Below are 6,000 nucleotides of genomic sequence, written 5' to 3'. Positions count from 1 at the left end.
CAAGATTTTATTTCACAACTGTTCATAGCTCAAAATTAAAAGCTTGATTTTGTTTCTTCCAGTCTCACTAAAAAGTTTGATGATATGCTTCAAGTTCTTACAAAGAAATTTATAGATGATGAATAGAATGAGGAACACCACCGTATTACCTTGGTTGAATGATCAGTTGATAAATGTCGATCTCAACTTGTTGAATCTACGAATAAGATCAAGCTAGGCTCTTGGTGACAAGCTTGAAAAAGAAATCAAGGAGCAGTTGTTTCAACCGTTGTTACACCCACAACGAATATTGGTAATGGAATAGTAGTGGAAATGTGAAAGGAAGGGAAAAGAAATTAGAAAATGATAAATTTGAAAGGTTTCGACAACAAAATGCAATTGCTAGACTTCGTGAACAAATTGCATCTGGTATTGACATGGGTGAGATATCTAAAGTCTGGAATAGGGAAACAATTTGTGATATAGCTTTTGTAGATCTTTAGTATTTTGAAAAATTGTCGAAGCATAATTACTCTATTGAGAATTCGGTAATAAATCAATTAGATCTTCCTTTTAACCTAGTAACCTTTACATTCATGACTTTGTTATGATGTATTGATATTTTCAAAAACTGATCAGAAGACCATTGCTGCCATAAATTAGAATATATTCAACATTGGAAATCAATAGGTGAAAGGATTTATGCAACTCTACTATTGTCAGAATCCCTTAACTGGCATATAATTGGTGAATGCTTTCGGTAAAACTCTTGAAACTCATCATTGCACTTCATTAAAAGATATAACAAAGTATAAGGATGAGGAAATTGTATCTTGGAAAGAAGACGAAGGGTGTTCAGAAGAGAATATTCTTTGATATTGATTAAGGAGATGATTCCAGTTTCCAACTGCTCATATTCAGAATTTATTGATTCGAATCTTCTCATGCAACCTCAACTCTAAGAAGCAAAAGAAGGAGATTCGAGAGCACATTATATGGTGGATAGAAGTGAGGAAATATTTAATAAGTGTTGCTTATATTTGTAGATAACCTCAACATCCGAATGACTCTTCACAAAGGGGGGTAAATGTTGAGGTTATGTTTTGTTGTGGATCAATCTGAAGTAGATTATCATGCTAAATTTGTTTTGTCCGAAGTAGTGGAGCTTATCTAAAGTAATTTTTTATACCAAATTTGTTGGTAGAACTTATTAAGCTCCATCGGTATGGTTTTTATCACGTGGTCTATGCAGGGCCGGTCCATAGAGTTTTCATGTCCTAGGGCAAACATACAAAATAATGCCCCTACGTTTAATTCTTTAAATGACCTTTGTTAAATGTGAGATTTAATAACAATTACTATGAATTAATAACAATAGTAGGCTAAATCTGTAGTTTTCTCCAATAGAAATAATGACCATAAATGATAGAAATGACTAAAATTTACAAAGTAATACAATTTTAAAATTATTCCTTTTTTTTTTTATCTCTTTTGCAATCTTAATTACCAATCTTCCATACCCTCAAAGAATATATCCAACAAAACATCCAAACAACAATCCAATGCATCATTAAATGGCTTCAGGTTTAGGTAGTAGTCTAGATTAAAGAAAAATTAGTAGCAAAACTTTTTTATAAGCACAATTAGATGTTGAAAACAATTATCAAAATGAAAAAAAAAAATAACAACAACAACAACTTGTGTTGTCATTTAACTCCAATTTCAATAATGTTATCTTACAAAAGTTGAAGTTGATAACAAAACATTGTTGCCTGATTTTTCAGACTCTAGGTCCATTATATATTTCAGAGCAAGAGTTTTGTTTAAGCTCAATAAATTATAGTAAATTAACAACATCAAGTAAAAACTCATTTAACAACAGAGATTAATTGATATCCTCAGATTCACAGTTGAATCTGTTGAATAACAAGTCAATTAAAATGCAACACCAGAATGTGGTTCTCTCTGTGTAACAAACCCTTGGATCGACCATAGCTCATACATTTCTAAGTCAAGTCTCATTAAAACAACTCTAATAGTCGTGGATATTCTAAAGGAGATCCAACTTAAAGCTCTACACTCAATCATCACTGAAACAGTTTAACAAAATCGTCAAACTAAACTAAATCAAACATACAAATCCAAACGTATAATGTTTATTCTGACATAAAATCGGCTCATATTAAGAAATGCAACCATTTTGTGTCTTTTACTTCATTGGTCATTCTCAGAAGCACGACAAAATCGATCGAGTCAATGCTGAGACACAAATAAATCAATAAAAGATGAAAATAATTAGAGTAAATATAGCAGGTGTTTTTAGTGAAAAACGAATGGTAAAAGAATAGACATCCATGTTAACACCACCTAATATTAACTATATGCATCCATTACTAAACCTCTTTCCAAATTCCGATAAAAATTAAGGGAAAAAACTTGAGGTGTGGCGAGACAGTGCATATGAAATAAGTAAAGTAAGACCTAGATTTGATCAAATGTATTCGTCGATTTGACTCAGAAATGGCCATCGAGAAAGGTAGAAAAACATGAACTACAACACTTGACGGCTATATATCTGATTTAGCACCGGCATTAGAGCTTTCTTCTTCATCCGTATCATTTTTTCCGAGATGCCTAGGTGCTACAAGAAATTTAAAACCCTAGAAGCAAACAATAACTCTGATAAGAAAAACTCATGATGTAGTTATTTTGTATTGAGATGGAATTGTGAGGCTGTGAACCAAGAGCTTGAGAAGTATATTAGGCATGGATGGCGTGTGTTTTTTTGCCATCTACTTTTCTTCTTGTCTCCTCATATTCTTCTAGTGCAATAAGTAGGCGTGAGATTTTATTTTTAAGTTTGCTTGAATTCCCGCTTTCACCTCCCCCTTTTCATGAATGGACTTCATTATGTATCTTGGATCAAGCCCAAATTAAAGAATACTCATAACAGGTTCTAAAAAATTGATGCCCCTATTTTTTTCTGCCCTGGGCCATGGCCCAGCTCGCCCTGGGCTTTGGCCGGCCCTAGGTCTATGTTGCTCCTAACTAATTGTGCATGTTTGTTTAAGTTGTTTGTTATGCTTTTATGTCTGTATCCACGTGTAACATTATACTTGTGTGTGTGTGTGTATATATATATATATATATATATATATATATATATATATATATATATATATGTTGGACTAGATTTCTAAGCTCGTAAATAAAATTGATATATACTTCAATTGACAGTAGCACTGTCCTTTTAGGTTACCCTCAAACCTAGCAATTGGACATGATGACTTTTAGAGAAAGAGGTTAATTTATTATTTGATTAATAAAAGAAGTTTAGTAATATATTATGAAAATAATATATTAATTAGAAAATGTGTTATTTAATTAATAATTAATCAAAAATTAATTTGAATTAATTTTGGGATTAATTTGATTAAATAAAAGTACAGTGACTGTTTGGTTATTTATTGAAAGTTGAGGAATGAAAGCTCTAAAATCTCATGGGATGAGGTGGATGAAAATCCTCTAGGGCAAGCCTAGAAGATTTCGTCTAAGGCCCCTTGGATAAGGAGATTGGACTGCTTGGTCTGTAAGTAATTCAATCTAGGGCTTATCCCTTAAACCCTAGCTTTGGCCCCAAGATTCCTCAACTATATAAAGGACCCTAGTCTTTAGAATTCCGGTCACTCATCATTCCAAGGGAAGAGCCTAAATTTATACCTCCCCTCTCCTCCTTCAAGTCATCTTCTTGCTAGCTTGGGTGTGATTCTATTAGAGGCACGACATTTGTGGTGCTAGCTTCTAAGAGATCTATAACAAGGTATGTAATCCTAAAACCCTTTTGTGTTTTCCGAAAATTGTCTAGGGTTTCTTATTTTTGATGTTCATAGTTATAGGTTCAATAGTGAAAACATAGATCTTTAGGTAGCATGTGAACTTAAGAGTTTTTGTTTTGCATAAAACCTATCAATGGTATTAGAGATTTTTGGTTTGTTTTCAATTGAATTGTTATAATTTTTGAATTAGATCAATTAGGATTTATGGACATTAAACCCTAAAATGCATAAATTTCGACTATGGTTAGGGTTTTTCGAAACCCTAGCCCATCCCCCTTGGATTTCAAAATTTTTGGCTAGGGCTTTATAACCCTAGCCTTCCTCCCCAAGTTTTCAAAAAAGACAAGGTGTTTAGGGTTTCCAAATTTTCGTAATTATTATTTTACTTGTCTAAAAAGAAATAATTAAAATTATAATAAATCTTATACCTTAATTTTCGAAAATTAGAGGGTAAGGATTAGGATTAAATTATTTGATTAATTTAACTGGTTAATCCTTATCAAAATTTATATTTTATTTATTTTTTAAATTAATAGATAAATATTAAATTATTTGGTTTATTTTAAATTTAAATTAATAGTTTATTAATTTCCAAAATTTAAACAATAAACCTTATATTTTGAAAAAATTTAAATACATCTTATATATAATATTAAATGATTAATTACTATATGTATAAGAATTAGTCAGTCAAATCGCTAGTATGTCTCATTCACGAAGCTGATCTATAAGAGGGGTATAAGTAGGGGTGAGCGCGGTACGGTTCGGTGCGGTTATTAACTAAAACTTCACCACTAACCGCAAATGCGGTTAATCCATTTTCAAAACCGCATGGTGCGGTTATTTTTGCAGTGCGGTTAGACGGTTATTTTTGCGGTGCGGTTTTGTTTTTTTGTGTTGCGGTTATTAACTGCATGAATTTGGTGTCGTTATTTTGTGTAGTTTTTAACTACAATTTAGAGCTTAAACGATTTTAAGGGTTCAAACATATTACTTGTAATAATATAAAAAACCTTAAGGTATAAGAAAATTAACTTAAATCACAAACAACTAATATCTTAAAAACATCAAACCAATAGTAAGTAACAATAAATATCTTAAAATTGTCTAATTTCACTATTTTTTAAAGTTAAACATAAATACTTTTGTCTTCTAGTATTTATCCATCTTTCATCCATGAAACCTGTCTTATTTTTAATATTTAATATGTTAATAATTAATAAAAAAAAAATTGTATATAATATATACGGTGCGGTGCGGTTTTTTTTTTGCGGTTTTTGAAAACCAATAACCGCACCGCACCACAAGTTTCTGGTTTTTGGAAAAAAAAAAAAGAAAACCTCACCATTGGTTTTTATTGCGGTTGCGGTTTATTAGTTGCTGTTTATGCGGTTAATTTTTGTTGCGGTGCGGTTTTTGCTCATCCCTAGGTATAAGGAAAGTGCCTATAAAATAGTAGTTGAATGAGTATCCACTCTCATCCAGCTATTCCTTGATTGGTAAAGGGTCATTAGCAGAACGGATTTGATAGGACAACTAAATCTCATTAAAATTATAATGCTATTAAAAGTAATAGAACCATTTTATTTAAAATCCCATATCTAGTTACTTTAGGAAAAATGTGAATTAGTATGCTAAGCCATCAAATTGCACATTACACTTTATAATTCGTTAGTGAAGCGTGTGTGGTTAACCAGCACATTAATAAGGACTAATAAAGAGTTGTAATAGGTATCTCATAAATTATCATTCTTGATGAAGCGTGTGTGGTTTACCAGTACATCAATTGAGATGATAAATGACAATGAGGTTACCAAGCACATTTGCATTGTTATTCACATGTTGTTTGTGATCATCGGTATCCCAATCACAAATAGAAGAGCATAATATGAGATTAAACATGCCATTAAATAGTTTCAATGAATCTCGAAAGACCTAGGAATTTCACTTAATTTTAATTTTATTTTTTTGGTGAAATAGGTAAATCGTCATTTACCTACCTTTATAAAATTTACAATTTGATTACGACATCTCTTTTCTAAGTTGTGAATTATATAGTTGGGTCCTAGCCTTAATATTTTATTTTGGGTTACTATATTAAGGATTATTCTTGTATAACTAAAATTACCTTCTTTTTATAGATATATACTCCAACTGATGCTTATGGTTCCTCCTCCTCCAACAA

The 6,000-nt window shown here is 31.4% G+C and overlaps 3 non-coding genes across 3 annotated transcripts; all 3 read right to left on the bottom strand.

Annotated features, from left to right (window-relative positions):
• Positions 1-1,672: 1,672 nt before the first annotated feature.
• LOC145077339 (small nucleolar RNA snoR97) lies at positions 1,673-1,784 on the bottom strand. The gene has a single exon (XR_013693120.1). It is a non-coding gene; the product is annotated as a small nucleolar RNA snoR97 (small nucleolar RNA).
• Positions 1,785-2,152: 368 nt separating this feature from the next.
• On the bottom strand, positions 2,153-2,241 carry LOC145077347 (small nucleolar RNA U36a). Its single transcript, XR_013693128.1, has one exon. It is a non-coding gene; the product is annotated as a small nucleolar RNA U36a (small nucleolar RNA).
• Positions 2,242-2,472: 231 nt separating this feature from the next.
• Positions 2,473-2,626, bottom strand: LOC145077355 (small nucleolar RNA snoR134). Its single transcript, XR_013693134.1, has one exon. It is a non-coding gene; the product is annotated as a small nucleolar RNA snoR134 (small nucleolar RNA).
• Positions 2,627-6,000: the final 3,374 nt, after the last annotated feature.

This window comes from Lactuca serriola, chromosome 9 (genome assembly GCF_051521515.1).
Source record: "Lactuca serriola cultivar US96UC23 chromosome 9, Lser_US96UC23_V15, whole genome shotgun sequence".
In the NCBI taxonomy this organism is placed as follows: domain Eukaryota; kingdom Viridiplantae; phylum Streptophyta; class Magnoliopsida; order Asterales; family Asteraceae; genus Lactuca; species Lactuca serriola.
This window is presented reverse-complemented; position numbering and strand designations above follow the sequence as displayed.